The 26,697-nt window shown below is 46.6% G+C and overlaps 1 protein-coding gene across 1 annotated transcript in view; it reads left to right on the forward strand.

Moving 5' to 3' along the window:
• The window catches only part of LOC141644049 (putative transmembrane ascorbate ferrireductase 4), a 150,835-nt gene extending 145,534 nt beyond the window's left edge, over window positions 1–5,301 (forward strand). The window contains exon 5 of the transcript XR_012543876.1: window positions 5,104–5,301. The gene's annotated coding sequence lies outside the window, so the exon portion shown is untranslated. The remainder of the gene's footprint in view (window positions 1–5,103) is intronic.
• Window positions 5,302–26,697: the final 21,396 nt, after the last annotated feature.

Below are 26,697 nucleotides of genomic sequence, written 5' to 3' on the forward strand. Positions count from 1 at the left end.
ATGCGGCTAAGAATACCCTAGCTGAGTTCGTGGTCATCGACGGCTCGTCCGCCTACAACGTCCTCATAGGCCGAGTCACTCTGAGCGAGGCCGACGCAGTGATGTCCATCCGGGCCCTGACACTGATGTATGTCTCGGACCGGGGGGAAGCGCATAAGCTCGTCTCCAAGAACGAGAAGGACGAGGTGGTCAACACCCAGATATCCGCCAGAGGGTGCAACATGCAATCCCTCAAAGTGGCGAAGCAGTCAGAGAAAGGGAAGAGCCCATCCTTACAGCAGGAGGAAGACCCGATGAATACCAACGTCGGCATGGTTGGAGAGACCCCGACCGACCAAGAAGAACCGCATCCCGGCATATGGGAAATAACTACTGACGGGCCCCCTACGGCAAACAACTCAGGAGCCGGCATCCTTGTCACCAGCCCAAACGGGGACGTGTTTAAGCACGCCTTGAAATTCACCTTCTCGGCCTCAGACAACGGGTTCGAACACGAGGCGGTGATAAAGGGAGTCGAGTTAGCTAGGGCTGCCGGGGCGGAGCGCGTCGTGGTAAAAACATGCTCACTATTGGTGGCCAACCGAATCAGGGGAGAGTATGAGGCTCGAGACGATGGGATGGGAAGATACCTGGAAGGGATAAAAGCCGACACCGCCAAATTAAAATCCTTCCAGATACAGTACACTCCCAGGTCCGACGCTCTCTCAAGACACACCGGCTGACAGACATGGAGGGTGCGCCTTTGATAAACCATTGGGACGGACAATCTCGGAAAAATTTTGTATAGCGGCGGAGGTGCCCGAGACAACTGTGGGCACCCTGACGCATGTTATTTCTAATGAAGAATGGTCCCAAGTTTTCCATCAAAGTGTTCATTTCCCCCCATAGTCACTATCAAGAAGCAGGCGCCGTCGCAGCCACCCCAAGAAGTAGACGCTACGGCAGTCACCCTAAGAGGTAGACACCGCAGCAGTCACTCCAAGTGGTAGACGCCACGGCAGTCACTATCAAGAAGCAGGCGTCGTCGCAGTCACCCCAAGAAGTAGATGCTACGGCAGTCACCCTAAGAGGTAGACGTCGCAGCAGTCACTCCAAGTGGTAGACGCCACGGCAGTCACTATCAAGAAGCAGGCGCCGTCGCAGTCACCCCATAAAGTAGACGCTACGACAGTCACCCTAAGAGGTAGACGCCGCAGCAGTCACTCCAAGTGGTAGACGCCACGGCAGTCACTATCAAGAAGCAGACGCCACGGCAGCCACTACCAGTGCCTACTGATACTCGCAAAAGCGATCAGCATGCCTCAGGAACGTTAAACACAGTTGAGATACGCATTCTAACTGCCTCAGCCAGACCGAGGTAGAAACAAAAGAAGCGCTCAATTAATAACGTAAGAAGACAACTCAGACAAAGACAAGAAAAGACCTCGGCCAAGCCAGAGGCAAAATAAGCAAACTCTTATTAAAAATGATAACGGGTTACAAGTGAGAAAAATACAGACGACGGCCGTCCCCATAGGGATAAGCCAAAACACAACCTACCAAAGTTGTACAAAATACAAGGAAAAGAAAAGCAAAAGGTTACAGACGTATCATTTAAGCGCCAAAAGATGGCAGGGAGGAAGGGCTTAATAATTGGCTCCCGAACAGCTGCAGCTATCTGAGACGCCGGGTGAGCCTGGTGACGACCGCCCGTCTCCCTATGCCTGTTGCTGCTCGCCATCAGCAGCGTTAGCAGCATCATCTCTGATGGGCGACCCAGAAGCTGTCTTGGCAGTCTCAGCTTCCTCAGTAGCCTCAGCCTCAGCACTCTTGGCAGCCTCAGCCTCAGCAGCCTCAGCTGCCCTTGCCCTCTCAGCCTCCTCCTTGGCCGCCTTAGTCTTCTCAGCAAGGGCTGCCCTCTCCGCGGCCACCTCTTCTTCCTTCTTCACCCTTAACTCCTCCTTGGCCCTCTCCTTCGCGGCTTCCTCCTTAGCCTCGAGCTTGTCATCAAACAGCTCGTCAAATTTGCCCCACGGAAAGGAGCCATCAAGAGGGAAGAGCTCCTCAATCACTTCCCTGGCAGCCTCTTCGGCCAGGTCCCGGTATTGGGCGCACATATTAGGGAGAAGAACGGTTTGGAGTGTCTCAATGTCCTCCTCCCTTTGGGCGATGATAACATCCTTGTTCCGAACCACCTTCCCCTGGGCCTGGAACAAGCCCCTAAATTCCTCCCTCTGCGTAAAGTAAAGGTCGGCGTGCTTCTGAACGAGGTCACACATCTCCCGCAGCTTAGCAGCTTCAGCCGCCGCAGCCTCGGCCTTGGCTCTCTCAGCAAGGACCTCCTTTTCAGCGTCCTCCCTGAGTTTTCTCTCAAAGACGGACGCCTCTTCACCTCGGCCTTGGCCCTCTTAGCCTCCTTGTTCGCCGCGTCGAGTTCCAGCCTTAGCCGCTCGAGCGTGGGCGGCTTCACCATGGTCCTCTCTTGCTCCATAATGTGGGAGCCGGCTAGCTGAGTCCATTTCGCCAGCCTCTTGCCTATTCTCATCCCCTCTGCCACAAGCTCGGTGGGGGAAACCTTCTGGAGTAGGGAATCGACGGTGACATTTCTATCACCCGCCTTCTCAGGCTGCTTCTCCAATTGCCGCACAGTGAGAACGGCGGCTGCCGACGGTTGATCTACAAAAATCAATTAAAACATACGCGTCAGTATACATGGACGTATCGGAGACCCTGTCATCAGGAACACCCAATGAACCGGCTAAGTCCGAGCCATAGGATAGATCAGTACCAGGTTTGGACTTCTTGGTCGGGGGGCCCATTTCCTTGCCGCCCTCGGTAGCAGCAGCGGCAACAGCAGCAACAGCAGCAGCAGCAGCAGGGGTAGACCTTTTCCTCTTAAGGACAAGGGGAGACCCCTCCACATCAGAGTCCTCCCCGTTGGTGATGTCAACGATCTCCACCGCCCCCTTCTGGACTGAAGGGATGGGAGGTGGAGCGGATGTCGACGCCGTCGCCGCCGAATATTTTGTTTTCCGCGTCCGGCGCGGCATGTTACTAGCAACCTTCGCCTGGGCCGCCTCCACATTCAGGCCTTTCAGCTGCTGATCCATGAGATCATTCGGCGACGTCCTGCGGTCACGAGCCAGAGCCTTAGGGTGCAAATCAGCAACGGTCTTATCCTTGTGCAGCCCCATTCTCCGGAGGGTATCCTCAGACAGGTCCGGTCCAAAGTGGTCTGCAAAGAAAACAAAGCAAGGTTTGAGTAGAAGAAATAAGTCAAAATTCAAGAAACAGAAACATTGAGAGCAGAGATGGGCCTCACACCGACCCCACTCACCCTGCGCTAGGGCCGGTATGAGGCCGACATGGCAGAGCAGCTCATCCTAAAGGATGATCTGCGTCGGGGGGATCCATCTTTTCGACACCCCACTCTTGTCCGTCTCAAAGAGCCTCATCGCCAGCCTCTCATCCTCATTAAGAGGGACCTTGTCGGCGTCCATCTTAAGCTTTTTCCGTTTGACCCATCTGTCATGCTCCGCCTCGGTCTCGCACCGCAAATTAACTTGGTGCTGGAAAGACCGGGGCAGCGGATAGTCATCCGGCACCTCAACGTACACCCACCGATCCTTCCAGTCCTTGCAGGAGGAAAGCTTGTCAACACCGGCTGGGGGCAATCAAAAGAACACGACGCTCACAACCTCGGTCTCGGCCAGCACCACTTTCTTTTCCACATCTGATGTCCATTACACATCCATGTGGAGGGGGGATATGGTACGGCCTAAGCAGAGCCATGCCGAGGTAGAAGAAGCGGGCGGTAATTATTTTGTCTTACGAGAATATACGCTCAACGTACATCGGAGCCCACACCACGGCATAGACTACGCTGGGGGCAAATTGATGGGGCATATTTCGCACCACGACCAAGTCAACATATTGAGCAAGGTCAAAGATATCCACAACAAGTCAACGGCTTAGACGGCCCTAACCAACGAGGCCGTCGGCTGTCTCTTGGGTCCCGACCGGGGCAACCAACACCGGGGCACACATCCGCGAACTCATATCCAAGACCCTCGGCGGCGAGTCAATCGGGCCGTCGGCTGCGCGTAGCCCCTCGGCCGAGGGTAGCTCAGTCTTTCCACCTGCTAGCCACTTGGCCATTTGGCCACTACGTGACAAAAGGTGAAAGTCTATAAATACTCCTCAACTATCATTGAGGAAAGGATCCAGAATTTAACCTAAGAATCACTATTCATCTGGTAATATCTTCCTTATCTCTCTACAATACATACTTCGCCAAGTAACCACAACTTACCTCTCTAAGTTACTGACTTGAGCGTCGGAGTGAGTTCGCTCGGTCCAAAGCCGAGCCCTCGCTTGTTCACTTTGTTTCAGGAGACCGAAAGGAGAAGCCAACCAAAGACGTCATTCTACAAGCACGGGTGGTAACAAATAACTGCTCTGGAATTACACCCGGAACAATTTACATAGAAATTTATGCTAAGAAAGAAAATACAAAAAAATAAAAAATGAAAATAATCTGTACAGAAATCCATATGTTAAACGACTACAAATTAATAAATTTCAAACTAATAAATAGAAAATAACAAACCGAATGAATAATAACAAATAAAATATAGACAAACAAATTCATATCATTATACATTTCTAATTCACTGTTCAGATATTCTAAACATCTCCTCTGTTTTTGTTTCTAATTTAGTCGTTTTTTTGTTATTAATTATCGTTTAATAATATACAAAAATCAACGTTTAAAGAAAACTTACTAAAATGTGGGGTTTTAATTACTCAAGGACAAAAAGATATTTTTTTGAGGCCAATTATAGTAAACCCCTTTACATTTCATAAAGGTAGTACACATACAATTGATTACGGAGTATATTACAGAAAATGTGTCACTAATAACAGATTTCAAAGCATTTTCGAAATAAACATGCATAAATGTGGAAAATTATATGTTGTTACATACAATTAGTTAAGTTGTACATACCTCGAAATAATCCGTAATTGTACTTGACATTGTTAGTATGTATTTCGTCGTATTTCTTTTTTGTCAATTTCTTGAACACCTTGACAAAGTTTCGACTTAGTGGACCTTTTTGTAAGGCAATTGGTCTCCCTTGTGACGGGTTACCATTTGTGGCGGATATTTTGTGAGATAAAATGGTAACAAAATGGGTTAGTGGAGAAAGGGGACCACATGAATAGTGTTGCAGAGAGAGAAAAAGTGGGTACATTGTGAGGTAAAGTGGTATCCGTCACAAGCTTGTGACGGATATGTCATGTCTTTAATGAGAATTTGTGTTTGTAAGGTAGAAATGTTGTAGGCACGTAGCATAACTTTCGTATCAAGTGTCTTTCAATTGTTTTTTTTTTTTTTTTTTTTTTTTTTGACAGGGTGTCTTTCAATTGTTATTCGTCTATTATGATGGAAACTCTCTGTATATATAGAGAGGAAGAATGGTATGTAGTGCCCCGATTATTTCAATTTTCAAAGAAATATCCTCATGCAAAGAGTAATTTAATCGCACCACAAAATTAAATCTTGGGAGTAAATACAAGAGCATGGTTGCAACAATGACAAAATCTTGGGAGTAAATAAAAGACCGTTTTAAATTATGAGTCAATTACGCGAATCAATTAATGGATGAAGTAGACCTGTACTCGGGCTGGGCTGTTCAGGGGACGGGCCCGCCAGAATCGGGCTAGACCAGGGGGAAGGGCCGGGCTTGGCTGGGCCGGACTGGGATATGCTTGACCCGGGCCAGGACCCGAGGCAGGCCAAGGGCGTGCCGGGCTGGCGGACCTTACCATTTTATTTTTTTTATTTTTGCTAAAATGGCGGGCCAAGCCGGGCCGGCTAGAATTTCAGGACCCGGTCCAGGTCAGGGTTAACAACGGGTTAATGCAGGGCCGGGTCAGGCCAAGTTGCATAAAATAACGGGTCAAGGCGGGCTGGGTCAGCCCGTGCTGATGGTCAGCTCTAGGTGATGCTGATAATGAGCCGAGTTGAGCTCGAGTTTGGTCTTACTTGGCTTTTGCTCATGAACCATAACTCGAGTCTATCCAAGCTTGAAAAAAATGTGCTCGCTATAAAGCTTGTGAGCTTTAATGCGAGCTCGAGCTCAAATCGAATTTATATATAAATGTTAAAGTTTTGATTTTTTTTTCTTCTTCAAAATTTGCAATAACAAGGCTCAAAAATATAATCATGATAAAATATTTTTATAAAACAGTTTTTTCACATATGCCCATTAGACATATGATAAGAAATCCAAAAAGAAAAGAATTAAATGATATTTTTATGGGAAATTGCAATATCCTATCACTATTACTTTTCTTTAAAAGAAATACATTTATTTATTTTCTACTTTGATTTCTGATCTTATGGCTAGTGAGTATAGGTTAGAAAAATCATTTAAAAAATATGAGCAATATGTTATCTAATCGAACTAGTTCGAGCTACATGTGAGTTTTTCGAGCTGAACTAACGTTTGCTCGACTTGCCTCTTGTTGAGTTTTGTTAAGCCAACAGGATTTGGAAGACATCAATGTGAAAGGTACAAATGCAGTTGAGAATATTGGAGAATATTGTTGTGTGTTTCTTTGATTATCAAAGTTGTCTGTCTACAAGTGCAGAGAAGTTTACATATAGAAGGAGTTCTTGTGTAAGGACCGATGGTCCATCAGGGAGCATGTAGGACGAAAAGCAACTAGTTTGCTGACTCTATACACTAGCCTAAAAAGCAAATGTCACTCATTGTACTTGTTAACTTAGTTTAATACATAGTCCATTTAATTTAGGGTTTTTTGATAACTACTACCTTTGTATTACCCTGTTTTAAGAACTACTACCAAAATAATTTTCGCTTAAAAACTACTACCAATAAGTTTGAATTTTTTTAAAAACACTACCAAATTTCATCCAAACTCAATAAAACACAATCTCAGCCATTTATTTTTGAATTTCCATCCTAAGTTGTTATTTTTATACCTTAAACTAGTTAATTTGATGACATTTAAGCAACTTTTTTTACCTTAATTTCGTTAGATAGGTGAATTAGATGAAGCTAATTTAAAGTAAATTTGCCCCAAAATGATTGGCAAATAGTAGTATTAGTAGTGCTAAAGGGGTAAAGTTTACAACTTAAGATGGAAATTCAAAAATAAATAGTTAAAATTGTGTTTTATTGGGTTTAGATGAGATTTGGTAGTGTTTTTAAAAAAAATTAAACTTACAGGTAGTAGTTTTTAAACGAAAATTATTTTGGTAGTAGTTCTCAAAACCGTGTAATACAAAGGTAGTAGTTATCAAAAAACCCTTTAATTTACTCAAGTAGGATCTTTTGTAGGTCTTCATAATTGATAGGGCATATTCTGCACCGCTGACCAAGTCAACATATTGAGCAAGGTCAAAGATATCCACAGCAAGTCAACGGCTTAGACGGCCCTAGCCGATCGACCCCTCTGTCGGCTGTCGTCACTGTGTCTCGGCATGGCAACTTGCGGTACCGGGACGCATACCCGCGTACTCACATCCAAGACCCCTCGGCGGTGAGTCAACAGGCCCGCCCGGCCGCCATAGGTCCCTCGGCCGAGGGGTAGATCAGTCTTTCCACCTGCTAGCCACTTGGCCACTTGGCCACTACGTGACAAAAGGTGAAAGTCTATAAATACTCCTAAAACTTCATTGAGGAAAGTATCCACAACTTAACCTAAGAAACACTATTCATCTGGTATTATCTTCCTTATCTCTCTACAATATACGTTTAGCCAAGGAATAACTTATCCCCTAAGTTACTGACTTGAGCGTCGGAGTGAGTACGCTTGGCACAAAGCCAAGCCCTCAGTTCGTTCATTGTTGCAGGAGAGGCCGAGAGGAACGATAAAGACAAGAAGGATTCAACCAAGGACATCATTCTACAAGCAACGGGTGGTAACGAATATCTGCTCTGGAATTACACCCGGAACAATTGGCGCCGTCTGTGGGAAAGCGCTACTAGAAGCTAGTCACATTCATTCCCAAACAAAAAAAACAACAAAAACCCACCCAAAAAGCTAAGAAGATGTCGAAACAACAAGACGCAGTCGTGACCGACGAAACCGCATTCTACCAAGATGATACCTTCAACAATTCTGGAGTCGTGCAGCCCTCCACCGGCGGAGTAATCCAACCGGAGTTCGGGATGCCAATAATACCGGACACGCATTTTGCCCGACAACCAGGTCACCATCATGGGACATGTGGTTGACATAGCAAAACTGAAAATGGTCCTGGACCTAATTAGTAATACACCTGCTCACACTGTCACGCCGACAAGAGCGGCGGAAACCGTCCAGGAGACCAGGGCCCAAAATGTGACTCCGAGAAATTTGAACGGAGCACTAGGAGAAGCTGACCCAGTCAAGTCGCCGGGGGAGCCCAAAGTGGGCGTGGTAGACCTAAGTCCTTCCCGCGCTCATGGGAGGACAGCGTCCCCGCAAAGACGAACGAGGCTTACCCCAAAGGAGCGGAGGAGTCCGACTCGGCAGAGTTGGAGAAGAAGTCCGAGTCGAAGAAGGAGTCCTTCCCGCTACGAGGAGAGGAGCCGGATTAGGAATGCGAGGAGCCGATCGCCGCGTGTCGTTCGACACGTGGTCAGACAGCCCCTCAACGCCTACGTCCTAGAAGTCCAGGTGCCAACTAAGCTCAAGTTGCCACCCCTATCATACAAAGGAGATAGTGATCCAGCCGACCACGCAGGCTTTCGAGTCTTACATGTCGGTATGTGAGCAGCCCGATGAGGTCTGGTGCCGAGTTTTCTCAACAACTTTGCATGAGATGGCTCAAAGTTGGTACAAAGGGCTTCCCGACGGCTCGGTATACTATTACGCCGACCTAAGAGACGCCTTTCTATCCCAGTACTCTTGAAACAAGAGAAGGGCCGTGGAGACATCGGACCTCCTAACTATCAAACAGGAGGGGGGCGAGTCTCTACGAAGCTATGTGAAGAGGTTCGATGGAAAGGTCCAGCAGATTCGAGAAATTAATCCCGAACTGGCGGCCTTCGCGCTGATGAAGGGCCTCCCAAGGGGAGACTTAAAAAATGAGCTCATCAAGTGCGGAGGCCTGAGCTTGGATGCCGCCAGGAGGATGGCCGACCAGGCCATCAAGGTAGAAGACTATCACAAGACCTGGGTAGGCCCCAGCGAGGCCGAGCACTCAGAAAAGAAGAGCCACCGGGAGGACAACCCGGATGAAAGACGCCGTGACCACAACGGGTCACGGTCCGATGAAAGACGCCGTGACAACAACGGGTCACGGCCCGATGAAAGACGCCGTGAGAATAATAGGTCACGGTCGGACAAATCTGCCAGGAAACAGGACTCGACGGGCGCCGGGTGGAGTTCAGGAACGTACCACCAGAGGCGGTATAATGATAAAACCCCTCTCGTCGTATCGCCCGCCGAGGTCTTCGCCCGAGCAAAAACGAGGGCCGAAGTGGGAGAGACCCCCAAGCCAAAAAGTGACGGTGACACGAGCCAAGATCGTGAGTACCACGGCCACACCGGCCATTTAACCAACGATGCCGGTATCTCGAAGAATGCCATTGAAGAGCGATCCGGAAGGGGAGCCTCGGCAAGTACGTTGCCAAAGGCCAAAAGACCGACGCCGACGAGTTCGGGTAAGAAATCCGTCTTCGAATGGATAGGAGTGATCCATGTTGTCATCGGGGGCAACGAGAACGGAGGGTCCGCTCATGGGCACAAACGGCACACCGAACGAGCTATATCGGGCCATCAACTTTGTGCCCAACACAGCGATCCTCGCTTCCAACATCCCCGATATAACCCTTGGAAGGAAGGACTACGAAGGAGTCATCGCTCCTCACAGCGACCCACTTGTAGTCAATTTGGACATATCCAACCACCTGGTCAAGAGGTGCACGATTGACACGGGCGCGTACATGAACATCATGTTCGGGAGTGCTTCCTCGGCCTCGGCCGAAAGTCAAGGACTTGAGCCCCCGCACCAACCCACTATACAGCTTCTCTGGGGCCGGCCTGGTACCACCGGGATCAATCGGACTCCGGTGACGTTTCGCGAAAAGAATGCGGCTAAGAATGTCCTAGCCGAGTTCGTGGTCATCGACGGCTCGTCCGCCTACAACGTTCTCATAGGCCGAGTCACCCCGAGCGAGGGCCGACGAGTGATGTCCATCCAGGCCCTAACACCGATGTATGTCTCGGACCGGGGAAGCGCATAAGCTCGTCTCCAAAGACGAGAATGACGAGGTGGTCAACATCCGGATAGCTGCCAGAGGATGCAACATGCAATCCCTCAAAGTAGCAAAGAAATCAGAGAAAGGGAAAAGTCTATCCTTACAACAGGAGGGCGACCTCATGGATGTAACTAGCGGCTGACTAGGACGGTGTGCCTTTGATAGGCCATTAGGACGCTGGTAATCTCGGGAATACTCTATGTAGCGGCGGAGGTGTCCAAAACAGCTGTGGACACCCCGACGCATGTTTTTACCTAATGAAAAATCGTCCAAGTCTTCCATCAAAATGTTCATTTTCCCCTAGTCACTAGGAAGCGATGAGACGCCGGCTCACACGTCATACCGACAAGAGCGGTAGTCTTTATCGAGAAGCAGAGATGTCGGCTCACACTGTCATACCGACAAGAGCGGCGATCTCCATGAAGAAATAGGCGCCGTCGCAGTCACCCCAAGTAGTAGACGCCACGGCAGTCACCCCAAGAGGTTTGACGCCGTCGCAGTCACTCCAAGTGGTAGACGCCACGGCAGTCTCCATGAAGAAATAGGCGCCGTCGCAGTCACCCCAAGTAGTAGACGCCACGGCAGTCACCCCAAGAGGTTTGACGCCGTCGCAATCACTCCAAGTGGTAGACGCCACGACAGTCTCCATGAAGAAATAGGCGTCGTCGCAGTCACCCCAAGTAGTAGACGCCACGGCGGTCACCCCAAGAGGTTTGACGCCGTCGTGATCACTCCAAGTGGTAGACGCCACGGCAGATCTCCATGAAGAAATAGGCGCCGTCGCAGTCACCCCAAGTAGTAGACGCCACGGCGGTCACCCCAAGAGGTTTGACGCCGTCGCAGTCACTCCAAGTGGTAGACGCCACAGCGATCTCCATGAAGAAATAGGCGTCGTCGCAGTCACCCCAAGTAGTAGACGCCACGGCGGTCACCCCAAGAGGTTTGACGTCGTCGGTGATCCTCAAGTGGTAGACGCCACGCAGCGTCTCCATGAAGAAATAGGCGCCGTCGCAGTCACCCCAAGTAGTAGACGCCACGCAGATCACCCCAAGAGGTTTGACGCCGTCGCAGATCACTCCAGTGGTAGACGCCACAGCAGATCTCCATCAAGAAGTGGGCGCCGTCGCAGTCACCCCAAGTAGTAAACGCCACGGTAGTCACCCCAAGAGGTTTGACGCCGTCGCATCACTCAAGTGGTAGACGCCCACGATCAATAACAAGAAGCGAGATCTTTGCTCACACTTTGTCACACCGACAAGAGCGACAATCGCGACCAGCGCAGTTGATACTCGCAAAGCAATCAAAACGCCTTAGAAGCATTACACAGTTGAGGAACGCACTCTAGACTGCCTCGGTCAAGCCAAGGCGGAAACAAAGGAGACGCCCAATTAATAAAAAAAAAAAAAAAAAAAAAAAAAAAAAAAACTCAGAAAAGGAATGAGGTAAAGACCTCGGCCAAGTCGGAGGCAGAAGAAACGAGCTCTTATTAAATATGTTCAACAAATTACAAGAAATACAAACGACGGCCGTCCCCATAAGGGTCAGCCAAAAGACAACCTACCAAAGTTGCACAAAATGCAAAGACAAAGGCAAAAGGGTACAGATATCATCTCCCTATGTCTGTTGCTGCTCGCCATCAGCAGCGGTAGCAGCACCTTCCTCAAGGGGCAACCCAACAGCTTCCCTAGCAGCCTCAGCTTCAGCAGCCTCAGCCTTAGCCCCGGCCTCCTCAGCTGCCCTTGCCCTCTCGGCTTCCTCCTTGGCCGCCTTAGCCTTCTCAGCAAGAGTCGCGCCTCCTCGGCCGCCTCGCTCTATCTTCACCCGCACCGCCTCCTTGGCCTTCTCCTCCACCTTCTCTCCTTAGCTTCGAGCTTGTCGTCAAACAGCTCGTCGAATTTGCTCCACGGAAAGGAACCTTCAAGAGGGAAAAGCTCCTCAATTACTTCCCCTGGCGGCGTCTTCGGCGGATCCCGGGTCGGAGCACATGTCGGGAGCATTTTGGTTTGGAGCATCTCAATGTCGTCCTCCTTTTGCCCGATGATGGCCTCCTTGCTCGAATCACCTTCCCCGGATCTCGAAACCGTTTCCGAATTCATTCCTCTGCTGGAAATAGAGGTCGGCGTGCCTCTGAACAAGGTCACACTTCGCCAAAGCGACTTTTCAACTTCGGCGCGCAGCAGTCTCGGCCTTGGCTCTCTCTCAAAGAAGGACCTCCTTTTCGGCGTCCTCCCGAGCTTTCTCTCGGCCCAAGAGCGCCTTCTCGGCCTCCCCCCTAAGCCTCTGCTCGTTGAGAAGATCCAGCTTCGCCTTCGCGGCCACCTTCTTAGTGGCATTAAGCTCAAAAGCGGACTGAGCCACGGCCTTCTCCTGCTCCATGATACGAGCACCGGTCAGCTCGTTCCACCTCGCCAGTCTCTTGATCAACCTCGCGCTTTCCGCTACAAGCTGAGAGGGGGAAGCCTTCTGGGATGAAGAGTCAATGTGTGGACAGCGGGCCGCCCACGGGGGCGCTTGGTGAGAAACGAGGAACAAGCGTTTGCATTTTGTATGGAGTCGCCACCAATTTTTATGGGAATTTGGAACCGTTCGAATACCTCGTGTCATGTCAAGACACAAAGTAGTGACATGAACACTAAGCAATCGTTACCCTTAGCATTCTATGTCTAGAATGACTCTCGTGGATGCCAATGAACACGGGTGCTCACGGAGATCTGGAGTAAGGGGTGAGGGTACGTATTAGGAAGCTCTTTTGATCGAACACCTAATCCCGCCCGCCTCGATAGCGGCCTCTACTAATGATTAGGGAAGTTATTCGTACTTGATATATCGTCGGCTATAATGCATGCAATGCAACATCCATTAGATTAATCCTAGCATGTGAAGAATTAACTAAGTCGGTGAAACACGTAGTTAGCATACAATTGGGTCGAAGTTGGATTTAATGCTCATTTACATGTGAAAGCATACAAATGATAAAAGAAATACAATAATTATAAATTACAAGAATGAAAATTACAATAATTACATCGGAAAAGGCGATTTATGTCGAAAATACCTTTAAAACGGACAATTTGACAAAAAGGAATAAAAGAATAAAAGACGAACAGGGATTAGCGATATTACGGATAATAGTTAATTAATTACGTAAACTAATTAATTACGTCAAGGCAGAAAAGGAGTTCAGAGACAGAACTCATCCTGGAATAGGCGCAGCAGAGATCGCGCCTCTGGAAGAGCGCAGCGATTCTTTGCGTCTGTTCAAGGGTGAGAGGCTGTGAAGCGGAATCGCAAATCGTTAATGTTAATTGGTAATTTACGGATTGATTGATACAATTACTCGGATGAAAGTGATTAATAGGTTATTTAACATGTGAATTAGTCATAAAAACAGTAAACATGAATGAGGCGGATGCAAACGGATTAATTACATGAAAGGGCGATGTTAATGAATGATTAATTAGTGACATCGGTGAATAGAACAGACTAAACATGATGAATTAATGACAAATTAACAATGAGTATGGACGCAAATATATCAAAGGATGAATTCCATAAACTCAATATGGATGAAATTGAATCTCTAAAACCCGGATTTGAATATTAATGACGAAAACCCGCAAATATGGATTATTCAGGATTTAAGTCGGACTCATGAACTAAACATGTGAATTAATGAATGATGACTAAAATATACATGCGAATATTAAACTATCATGATGAAGAATTAAAGAAAATAAACGAAACAAATAACAAAACACACGGATTATAGAGGACGAAGAAGAAGAAAAGAAGCGAGGAAGCTGCGGCGGCCTCACGAAGAGGCGGCGCAGCAGAACTGCGCTCCTTCGAAGAGGCGCGGCGATTCTTTGCGTCTTTTCTCGATGTCGATCACGAAAATCCGTAAAAAGGGTTTGAAAGACGGTTTTAGAAATCGATTTTAACGGTGTTTTCGACATAAATCTTACATGAGGTGATACGATAAATAAATACAATAAACAAAAGAGGATTATACACCCTCAGACTTACATGTTGACGGAACGAGATGAACTAAGAATCGACTAGTGAATGCTCGACGCGAATGCAAAGAAAGAGTGCCCTCGTAAGAGGAAAACGATTGATTAAATTAAGTTGATTATTGGTGTAGTTGGTCAAATTGGTCGGTCATGCAACGGAAAGGCTGGTACCCGGAAAGATCCGAGCTTACGTGGTCGGAAGTCCAAGCACGTAGGCGCCAATTAGTAAGAACGAAGTCTAGAATGCAAAGGGAGAAGAGAAGGGCGGACACTCGCGTGAGAAATATGAGGAACGAAAGCTCCTATTTATACTAATCACGTGAAGGAATAGGGTTTCAGAGACTCTTTGGAAGTGAATCTCGGAAAGATATAAAAAAGATACGTAAATCATGCAAAGAAGGGCCTGGGAAGAGGCGCAGCGATCATCTGCGTCTCTTGGAAGAGGCGCAAAGACTTTTGCGTCTGTTCCCGTGGAGGTTTCCTCTTTGAAGAAAGATTTCGCGTTTGAGTTATGGTAGGACGGGAATAATTCGATTATCTTGTGAATATTACGGGATATTATTTGCCAAAAGATAAAATTTATGAAATATGGAATAGAAATATCCGGAACATTCGAACATTCGACTCGGGATTTAACAAACTATCGAGAAAATGGAGACGGTTTTTGACCCGGACTCGAATGTACTCTAATTACTGCCAAAACGACCGTATCAGGACGTAGATGACAACTAAGAGGTTGACATTAATATTTGAGCAAACACTTGACGATAGTCTTACGAACTGTCACAAATCGTTCCGCGAATCAAACATGCGGCCCAATCATCACCGGGTGGTTTGCGGGAGGTGCAGAAACGAGGTGTCTACAGAGCCCCCACTTTGACTGAGGCTTGGACAAGGCGAAAGTCAAAGTATAGCCATTAGGTCAATCGAAGATTACAACCTGACGACTATGGCGACGCGAGGCGGCTCAAGGGGTCTGAGCCAAGGACCTGTCGTCGGGAACATTTTAGAGTCTGTCGACTATCGGGGAGGGTCGTTTAAAGTCCATTAGACTACGTAAAGAAGCTCGCCAGCCATAAGGAGAGATCATACCTGAGACTCAGTCGAACTTCGCGGGGAAACAAGAAATATTGAAAGCAGCAGGACGTCGGTAGAAACTGCTGAGGAATCCGCTTGCGTCGGTCTCAAACGAACTCTGGCGAAACTTGAGGTTGAATCTGCTTGCGTCGGTCTCAAACAAACTCTTGCTGGGGAATATATTGACGACTAGGAACATCTTGATCGTCGTGAGAGGAATCTTGAGTGAGCAGTACTGCAAAATACTACTGCGCCGGAGACAGACGACTAGGAACATCTTGATCGTCGTGAAAGAAATCTTGAGTGAGCGATCTTTGCGAAATACTCTACACGGATAAAATGAGTTGAGCAATATCGCAAAAACTGCTGCGCGGGATAAAATGATCGGGACAATACGCAAAAATCTGTCGTATTTGGATAAAATGCGGACCGGAACGAAAGAAAATCGTCGAAACGGACCAAAAGAACATAATAGCATTGAAGAAGAGGCGCACCCAAAGATGGGCCCACTAATAACGAACTCATAACGGATTTTTGAAAATTCGTATGGAGGGAACACAAGGAAGAGGCGCAGCAAGAGCTGCGTCTCTTGGAAGAGGCGCAGCGCTTGCTGCGTCTTTTCCCCAATTTGGCTATTTCCGCGTAAAAACACGAAATCAGAAGGGTTATATTTCATTATTTCGAAACTCAATTCCTTCAATTTCTCTCTCAAATCTTCACCATTTCCGTCAAGGTTGGATTCAAAAGCTTGCATTAAACATGACTAATCGAGGTATGTGTCTTAATCTTGCATTAATCATCTACATTTGTCGAATATTTGCCTTATCTTGTCGCAGTGGGTGCCCAGACCTTGGGCGGAGTACGCTGGAGCGCCTCCTTTTGTCGCTGAGGTCCTTCGACCTAGGAGCCCGAGCCATTCTTTGTTGTGGACGTCGATGGGTCCTGTGTGGTATCTGGGCGAGCGTTTGGCTCGTCAGTGCTCTCGGGGCGCGTTGACGGTTCCCATTGACCCTCCGAGGACGATGTTCAGGGAGCCTACTGAGGCTGAGAGGGAGGCGGACTTAGCTGGTGCGAGTGGCGACGACCTTCTTCTGCCTGGCGAGGACTACTCGGCGTTCCTTTACGGGAGGTTGGCGTGCGGCCGTAGTGGTGAGTATCCTTTATTTCCTTGATTTGATTTCGGGAATTACGACGAAAGATCATCGATTGATGAGAGTTATTTGTCTTTGCAGGAGGTCGAGGCGGCGGGCATCGAGCCCCCAGTGTACCCCGAGACCCTTGAGTACACCGACGCGGCTGGGAGGACGACGATCTCCGAGTTGCGTGACTTTGACGTAGCCGTGATGAGATCTTTGGCCTAGACGATCGGCGAGAATCGATTCGGAGGGTGAGCCTCCAGCTTATATACCCTTCGTGTAAGAACACATTTGATTTAAACTTGTTCACTTTACTGAGAATTTCTTTTGAAATATAGGTCGCGCCATCTCGGTTCGTGGCACTATGGAGGGTGGCCAATCGGATACGAGCTACGGCCATCGAGGCACTCGTCGGCGGTCGAGATCGTCAGGTATGAACCTCATTTGATTTCTTTTGATTTTTTTATTTTTAGTCTTGTTTGAGTTGATTGACATGAGCCAATTTATTTTTGTCTACAGGCTGGTCGTGAGCTGGAGCGAGAGCTGACCCAGTCTCGGGAGGAGACGGCTCGCCTGTCGAGGGAGCTCGATTTTCGGGACGCCGAGATTGCTGCTCTTACGGCGAGGGTTGCTGAGTTGGAGGGTGCCCAGCAGTAGTCTGCGTAGTTCTGTAGACTTGATTTTGAACATTTTTGGACTTGTTTGGGGCGCAAGCCCCCAGTTTGCCTGGACTTTGGAACTTGATTCGGGGCGCAAGCCCCCAGTTTGCTTATACACTTGTATATATGATGGCATGAGTGCCTTTGCTGCTGGGTTGTGTTGCTTGTACCTGCAGGTTAGTTCTTGAACAGGTTTGGTAGACAACGGTTTACGCCGTTATGCTGCCGAAATTTACACCAAAACATACATTTTAATACACATATGGTCTTAATTAGCGCAAAAAAGACTCAAAGGGACAAAAAACGCAAAAATGCAAAAAAAGCAAAAATTTTGTCGGAAATGACCGGACGGTAGGGAGGGTTACCCCCTAAAAAAAGGAAAAAATAGAAACCTGTAAGTGTAGAAGTGAAAATGTTGAAATTTGTTAAAAAATGAAAATAAAAGAAAATTATTTCCTAAAAAAACGAAATTAAAATGAAATTTATTTCCTAAGAATAAATAAATAAATTAAAATAATAATAAAAGAAAAGTTAAATGCGATAAAAACGGCGAATGTGTCGACGTCGCCTCGAAATGCGTGCCCGCGAATTTAGGAAACATGAAACATGGTAAACTGCTCGTATTTACCAAAATAAAATCCCGTAGGAATAGGAAATTATTCGTTATAGAATTAGGAAAGATCCAAACGCGGAAATCACAGAAAATTAGTCTTTGGAAGAGGCGCAGCATGAGCTGCGTCGCTTTGAATAGGCGCAGCAGGAGTCGCGCCTGTTCCCAAGCGTGTCTCTTCTGGCGGATTTTTGGAAACAGCAATTAGTATAAATAGAAGCGTCGACGAAGCTTTAAATCATATAATTCTTCCGTCTCTTCTCCGTTAATCCTCATAAAAACTCCCAAAATAAATTTTCAAGAGAAAATTGTCATCATGAATACTTTGGAGATCCGTTTGAAGGAATGGACTAATGAATTCTCGAATATTGAGAAGCACGACATGGGTGCTCATAATCTTGGGTCTCTATTGAGTTTGAAACTCATTAAGGTGGTAAAACCGTTCTTGGATGCTTGTCTTGACTACTAGGACCCAAATTGTCATGTTTTCGCGTTCCCAGGAGGTGATATTTGTCCTTTTCCGGAGGAAATTGCTGCTATTGGTGGGTGGGATCCCGAGCATCTACCTGCCATTCCTTCCACTTCACAAGGGTATAAGACAAAATTCAGAGACCTGCTTGGATTGACTAGACTTGAGGTGGATCGCTTAGTTACCCCGAAGGGCGTGAGAATCTTTGGACTTTGTAGAGACCGATTCATCAACGGGTCGACCCCACTGTCTCTTATGTTGCTAGGAGGAGAGCATTTGGCTTCTGTTTGCTTCATGTGTATGTCTTCCACGGACATGTTGATGAAGATTTGCGAGGTGATCCCCGTCTTTTGGGTCTTATTGAGCAAATGGAGCTGCGCAGGAGCCCAGCTTGTTTATGCTTAGGGGAGATTATCTTGGGTTTGGATAATAGGAAATCCAACCGCGATCTTCCATTTTTGGGGAGTCCCGTTATCTTGCAGGTAAAAGACACCTTCTTTTTTTTTTTTTTTTTTTTTTTTTTTTTTTTTTTTTTTTTTTTTTTTTTTTTTTTTTTTTTTTTTTTTTTTTTTTTTTTTTTTTTTTTTTTTTTTTTTTTTTTGGTGTCTAATACCTGCTTTTGGTAGGTTTGGCTTATGGAACGACTCGATCGCTCGAGCCCCCAGTTCATGCACTTTCCTATCATTCCCGTATGATTGCGATGAGGACGCGGTTGTACATGGTGGACTTCACTCGGGTTTGCGACTATTGGAAGAACAAGCTGAAGAATGACGATGGCCCGTTGATTAGGTGGGTCGTACCGTGGTGGCACCTCAAGTCATCACCGGAGTGTCTTCTTTGGATCCTACTAGGTCCGTGCGCATTCCGGGGTTGGAGTTCATGGTGTGCATCTTTCCGGAAAGGTTGATGAGGCAGGTTGGTTTGAAACAGACTATCCCGAGGCTTGATACCGTTCCATGCAGATCGCCGTAGCGCTTACCACCGAGAGCCGAAGAGAGTGGGCTATCAAATGGGCCCAAAGGAACATGTGGTTCTTGAGCTTCTCCGCCAATGCTTTGTGGGTGTCGGATTCCTATCTGAGGTGGAGAAAGGCCGCAACTTCGGAAGAACGCGAAGATCGAGGAAACGCGAGCCTGTTGACTACAAGGTGCGCGAGGGAGAGAAAGAGAAGGAGAAGCATCTGACGGAAGGAGAAGAAGAAGCTGGATTTCAGGTCATTCATCCTTGAAGAAATCAAAGACTACTCTGTTGCGGAAATGGTGGTTGGCAAGAATGGAAGAGTCGGGCCTCGAGAAAGACCGTTGGTGATTAGGTCTGAAGTGGTGCAAGAGCGCCCGGCTCGAGGTCGTGACAAGAAATATGACAAGAATGACAAGGGCAAGGGGAAGATGGAGGAATAGCCCGAGTCCTTATTTATTATTTGGTTATTATTATTATTGTTGTAATAAAAGGGAGGGATTTTTAGAATCCTAGCCTATTCTATTTTTTTTTTTTTATGTATCGTACTATTATTATTAGAAAATGAATAAAATAGAAAAGGTTAAATGGTTAAGAAACCGCTGTGATTTTCTTTTATTATTCTTGTCGAATTTCAAATGTAATGCAAATGTCCTTCTATTTACATTTTAGGTATATTGGGTTGAATCCCGTGAAGGATTGCCTACGTATTCACTTAAAAAAGCGAAATCAAACCCTTGCGCGTAGTTCGAGTAAATGTAAAAGAATAATTGTTCGAAGCAAGAGCTTGTAGTGAACATAGAAAATAAGCATGAGCTTTTGCTTGTTCTCAAGGTGCGAACTCGGTTTATTTGATGATGTGAGGATAACAATCTTGTCAAAATGCAAGAGCATAGTGACACTTAGCTTATTTCAGCTTGGCCAGGGGCCGTTTATTTAGTGCCACAAGAGCGACACATGGGTTTACGCGAGGCGCGTTTTTGTCCTATTCTAGGCATAATATCGTTTCAGTTGGTCAAGGTTTGTGGGGTTTGAAAACTCATTCCCATCTAGGTCTGTGATTCTAACCGCACCCCCTGGGAGTATGGATTTGACTAGATATGGTCCGGCCCAATTAGGTTTGAATTTTCCCCTTGGGTCGACAGGTAGAAGAGCTCTAACCGATTTGAGTACTAAGTCTCCTTCTTTGATGTTTCTTGGCCTAACTCTTTTGTTGAAAGCTCGTTTGATACGGGCTTGATATGTTTGGACATTATGTAAGGCGCGTAGCCTACGTTCATCCAGGAGGATGAGTTCTTCATACCTATCCCTCTTCCAATCGGCTTCAGGGATTTGACTTTCTAGTAGAATACGCAAGGATGGTATTTCTAGCTCGACTGGTTGTACGGCTTCCATGCCGTAGGTCAAATAGAAAGGAGTAGCCCCAGTGGGCCTCCTAACTGATGTACGATATCCCCATAAAGCAAAGGGTATCTTGCTTGGCCAATCTCTGTAGTTGTCAGTCATTTTCTTGAGAATTGTGACAACGTTCTTGTTTGCCGCCTCTACCGTGCCGTTAGTCTGTGGTCTGTAGGGCGAAGAGTGGTGATGCTTAATCTTGTATTTGGCTAGCAATTGCTCGGTTTCAGCTTGAAAGTGTGACCCATTATCGCTGATGATCTCATGTGGGCAACCATATCGACAGATGATGCTGTTTTGTATGAATTTTGCCACATTTTTAGCCGTAAGAGCAGTGTAGGAAGCCGCTTCTACCCACTTGGTGAAATAGTTAATTGCTACTAGAATGAAACAGTGACCTCTGTTACCGGGGTTATCTTCCCGATTATGTCAATTCCCCATGCGGAGAATGGCCAAGGAGATGTCATCGTGTATAGCAACGAAGGAGGGACATGTTGCACATTCCCGAAGATTTGACAATTGTGGCAGTGTCTCACGTATTTGATGCAATCAGATTCCATGGTGGTCCAATAATACCCTAAGCGTGTGATTTTCTTTGCCATCATGGGCCCACTCATGTGAGGACCGCATTCTCCGTCGTGGACTTCTTCCATCACCTTTCGTGCCTGTGAATGATCAAGGCAACGTAAGACTACACCAAGAGGTGTTCTTTTGTATAATTCTCCTTGCATCAGAATGTATTGGGAAGCTAAAAGTCGTATGGCGCGTTGTCCCCTCTTGTCCATATCCGGTGGATAGGTACCATTAAGCTTGAAATTCAGGATCGCTTGGAACCAGGGTTCCTGTGCGATTTCTTCTTCATCGGTTATCTGGTGGACATAAGCCGGCTCTGATCGTCGTTCGATGCACAAAGGCATTCCTACCATGTGATCTGGCATATTTGCAAGTTTCGCAAGAGCGTCTGCAAATTGATTTTCCTCTCGAGGTAGGTGTAAGTAGGTTACGTGATCAAAGAATTGAGCCACTTGGTCTATCCTAGCTTGATAGGGTGCGAGGCTTTCGCTTCGGATTTTCCAGGATCCTGTAACTTGGTTGATGATCAGTGACGAATCCCCATGTACTCGGAGGTTTTTTGATGCCTAAGCTTATCGCCGCTTAAATCCGATGAGGCAAGCTTCATACTCTGCATAGCGTTGTTTGTCACCTCGAAGTCGAGTTTGACAGCAATCGGTGTATGCTCACCTTCAGGAGAAATGAGCAACACTCCTATTCCGAATCCTCTTAAATTTGATGCTCCATCAAAGTATAGATCCCAAGAGTCTACGTCTGTTTGAAGTATATCCTCGTCGGGAAATGACCAAGTGTCTATGGTTTGTGCGTCGTTGATAGGATTTTCCGCGAAGAATTTGGCGACGGCGCGACCTTTTATGACTTTTAGTGGCACATATTTGAGGTCGAATTCTGAGATTATCAGAGTCCACCTTGCCAGACGTCCGTTGAGGACGGGTTTCTCGAAGAGGTATTTGACTGGATCCATTTTGGAATATATCTTGACGGAGTAGCTAAGCATGTAGTGACGTAGCTTCTTCGTTGCCCACACAAGAGCGAGGCATGTCTTTTCGAGTTGCGAGTATTTGCACTCATATTCCAAGAACTTCTTGCTTAGATAGTAAATAGCTCTTTCTTCACTTCCTACGAGTTTGAGCCAAAGATAGCACCCATGGTCATTTTTTCGATTCTTGTGAGATATAAACCAAGAGGTTGATCTTGTTGCGGTGGCATGAGCACTGGTGGTTTAGCCAATATCTCCTTGATTCGGTCAAACGCCTTTTGACAATCATCATCCCACATGGTGTGGTCTGTTTTCTTGAGTTTCTTGAAGATAGGCTCGCAAATCATGGTAAGTTTCGATATGAATCGACTTATATATTGTACCTTTCCCAGGAATCCTCTGACTTCTTTTTCTGTTTGAGGTTGTGGCATTTCGATCGGAGCTTTGATTTTTGAGGGATCTATTTCTATACCGCGTTGGCTGACGACATATCCCAGGAGTTTTCCGGATGTTACCCCAAATGTGCATTTCTGAGGATTGAGTCTCATGTTGTACTTTCGTAGCCTTGCGAAGAACTTGCGAAGGTTTGCAATGTGTCCCTCTCTTTCCTTGGATTTGACGATCATGTCATCTACATATACCTCCACTTCTTTGTGCATCATGTCATGTAGGAGCGTAGTTGCGGTGCGTTGGTATGTAGCTCCGGCGTTGATCAATCCGAATGGCATTACTGTATAGCAATATGTTCCCCATTGGGTGACGAATGCGGTCTTGTGCATATCTTCCATGGCCATCTTGATTTGGTTATAACCTGCATATCCATCCATGAAGGATAGTAATGCGTGGTCTGCAGTATTGTCCACCAATATGTCAATGTGAGGTAGAGGGAAGTCATCTTTCGGACTCGCTTTGTTCAAGTCCCTGAAGTCTACACAAACACGGATTCTCCCATCCTTTTTGGGCACAGGTACTATGTTGGCTACCCAGTCAGAGTACTCGGAAACTTTGATGAACCCGGCTTTGAATTGCTTATCAACTTCTTCCTTAATCTTTAGAGCCCATTCTGTTCTCATTCGTCGAAGTTTCTGTTTCACAGGCTTGAAACCCGGCTTAATCGGAATCCTATGTTCGGCGATATCCATGTCGATCCCTGGCATGTCTTTGTAGGACCAAGCGAAAACGTCTTTGAATTCATTTAGGAGGTTTATGAAATCGGCCCTTTCGGTAGAGCTCAAGGTAGTCCCTATCCTAAGTTCTTTGGGTTCTAATTCGGTTCCCACGTTGATGGGTTCGGTATCTTCTATTACTGGTCCCCCTTCCCCTTCTTGTAATATTTCTTTGGCTACGTAAGGAGGTATTTCGGTCATGTCTGGGTCTTGGTCATCCTCAGTATCATCATAAACAGAATTGCACTCGAAAGAACACAGAGAGTAAGCAGAACCTGATTTATTCATATTAAGATTTGAGTAAAGTTGAAACAAATGAGCCAACTGATCCATGGTCAGTGGCGGCAAAGGGATAGTAATTGGGGCATTTCCCGAACTACCGTGACTACTCGAGGCTAAGCTAGGAGAAACGAAGGGAGTGGGGATGACAACAGGAGTAGACTCTCTAATGACTTCTCTAGACTCCGACTCTGACTCCGACTCCGACTCTGATTCGAACTCGTCGTCTTCTGGCTCTCCTTTGAACATCTATCCTTCTCCAGTAGTGAGCTTGAAGAGCCTTCCTTGGTTGTTGGTCCACTTGATAGATTTTCTCCATCCTTTCTCACGCTTTGTGTCGATTTCGTGATCAATGCGGTGGGGTTGAAGCGATCGTCCTGAAGTATCATAGTAATGATCTCATCCTGCGCGGCCCTAATGAATCGGTCCTCTCCAAACAATAGGCTAACAGCTTGTTCGTCGAAGCAAGGTGCTTGACGGGTTTTGACGGTAGGAACCGTTTCGGGAGGAATGAAGTAGCAATCGTGAAAGATCTCGATTCCGGCTAACTTCCTCTCAAGATAATGCCAAGGTTCGGGAAATCCATGAAAGAGTTCTGAACTTCCTTCTTGAACGAAGTACCCATTTAAGGTGGGGAGATATGGTCTCATTTGGACTCCCACGTGCTTGCGATTTTGGACTTGAGCGAGCATTTCGAGAACTTCTTCGGTTGTGGGCTTGTATCCTAGCCCAAGTGGTATCCTTGTCGAGTTACCTTTCTTGTATGGGGCGAAGGTATTCTTCCGAATTGGGTTCAAAGGCATTCCAGGGAAGTATCCCTGAGATTTGAGTATGTGATTGACCACCAAGTTAGAGTAGGGATTATAGTATAAGGGTGCTAACTCACTTTCTATTATATTCACACTATGGAAGCCCCCAAGTTCGTATATGGGATCCGCAAGGACTTGATTGTTTGATTGCTTTTCGATTATTGCCTTGATGGGTGACGAGGTGATCGTCACAACTTTGCCATTTAGTGGGATCTTGATCTTTTGATGAAGGGTGGATGTTACCGCTTTAGAAGCGTGAATCCAAGGCCTTCCCAGAAGTATGTTGAATGAAGCTTCGATGTCCACTATTTGGAAGTTAACTTTTCGTTCGATTGGTCCCGTGGCTATGGTTAGGCTAGCAAGTCCAACCACTTTTCGTCGTGTACCATCATATGCCCGTACACCTTGATTTGTGGGAGTCCAATCCGACTCCTTCATGCCTAGTTTGTATGCCGTTTTGAGGGGTATGACGTTGACTGCGGAGCCATCATCTACCAAAGTCATTGGCACGTTCTTCTTTAGACAAATGACAGTGATGTATAGAGCAAGGTTGTGACTAGCGCCAAAAGGTGGCAAGTCCTCATCTGAGAAAGTAATAGGATTACTTAGCCTCGGTGATTCTTGGAAGACCAAGTTGACTACATCTTCGGGAGTGGAGTTATGCGCTACATTCAATTTGGCCAAAGCTTGCAGTAAAGCTTGGCGATGCGGAAATGAACTTGCCACTAGTTGCGGTGAAAGATCAGCCTTGGTCTTTTGTAATTGCTTGAGCAAATGGTCAGTGGGGTCATCTTCGTTATCATTTGGTGTGATGACATTGGTTGGACCGTTTTGAGTAGTGCTTTGATATGGGCGACCCGAACGAGTTAGGTGGTCCACATCTTGGTCTTCACCATTTTGGACTATTTCCTTGACCAAGGAGTTTTCAATGAGGTATTCGTCTTCATCGTCATCGGCCCAAACCCCATTGATTGCAGCTAGTTCCTTCATTATCATGATATCACTTTCTAGTCGTATGATTTGATCGACTAGCTTATCGACCACGGCGACTACTTCTTGCATAGTGGCATTTTGAGAGAAGATCAATGGTACACGTTCCTTAGGTATTGTATTGGGATGGCTTAAGGCCGTTACCATGTTTTCTAATTCCCACACTTGTCTATCTACACTCCTTGCCCATGCGATGAAGTCGGAAATGGTAGGGGAGATGGTAGAGTAGAGCCTTTCTTTCTCAATTGCATGAATTTCATTTTCGGTGGGAGAAATTAGGTGTGAGCAATCTAAGGTAGATTCGTCACTTGTAATCACTAGAACTCCAAGAGGATTCTGAGTGTTGTTGGGCTTACCCCCTGGTGGAATTGGAAGTCGACCATCTTCGATCATATCTTGAAGCACGTGTTTCAACTTGTAGCATTTTTCGGTGTCGTGCCCCTTGCCCCTATGGTATTCACAGTAGGAGTTTTCATCCCAGAACTTGGACTTCTTTTCGGGTTCGGGAGTAGGTCCAATGGGTTGGAGTTTACCTTGCTTCATTAGCCTTTTTAGAGCGTTGGAGTACGTGTCCCCAAGGTTTGTGAACTTCCTTGGTGGGCTAGTTTTCTTGGATGGCTCGAGAAGGTTAACTTCGTCGGTCTTGCTAGTAGAGCCGTATGAACGACTTGTGGACCCTTGATATCCTCGACCTACCGTTTTGGACAAGAGTCCTTTACGGATGTCATCTTCAATTCGTGTCCCTAGTACGGTTAAGTCCTTGAAAGTCTTGATGTTTTGATATCTCAAGTGACTGGCATATATGGGTTTGAGATTATCCACGAACTTTTCCACAAGAGTAGCCTCATCCGGGCGTTCAACTAGCTGAGTACTAGTCTTCCTCCACCTACTTAGGAAGTCGGTGAATCCTTCTTTGTCATTTTGGGTAAGAACCTCTAGAGTACGCATATTGACTTGGATCTCGGCATTATCCGCGTATTGTTTTGAGAACTCGATTGCGGCGTCTTCCCAAGTAGCGACCTTTTTGTGATCTAAAGTGTAGAACCATTGCTTCGGGATGGTGTCGAGAGATGAAGGAAAGATCCTTAAGAACATCTCGGGTTTGATGCCTTTGATAGACATGTAGTCCTTGAAGGCGCGGATGTGGTTCAAAGGGTTCTCATGTCCTTTAAACTTAGGGATATCCGTCATGCTAAAGTTAGTGGGTAATTTGGAATTGACGGCTTCATACTTGCGATCGTTTTCCCTGTAAATGTCATCCCCCTTAAGGTACATCAATTGCTCCTCTAGGTATTGGAGTCTCTTTTCAGCTGCGGTTGCCCC

This window comes from Silene latifolia, chromosome 2 (assembly GCF_048544455.1).
Source record: "Silene latifolia isolate original U9 population chromosome 2, ASM4854445v1, whole genome shotgun sequence".
Taxonomy (NCBI): domain Eukaryota; kingdom Viridiplantae; phylum Streptophyta; class Magnoliopsida; order Caryophyllales; family Caryophyllaceae; genus Silene; species Silene latifolia.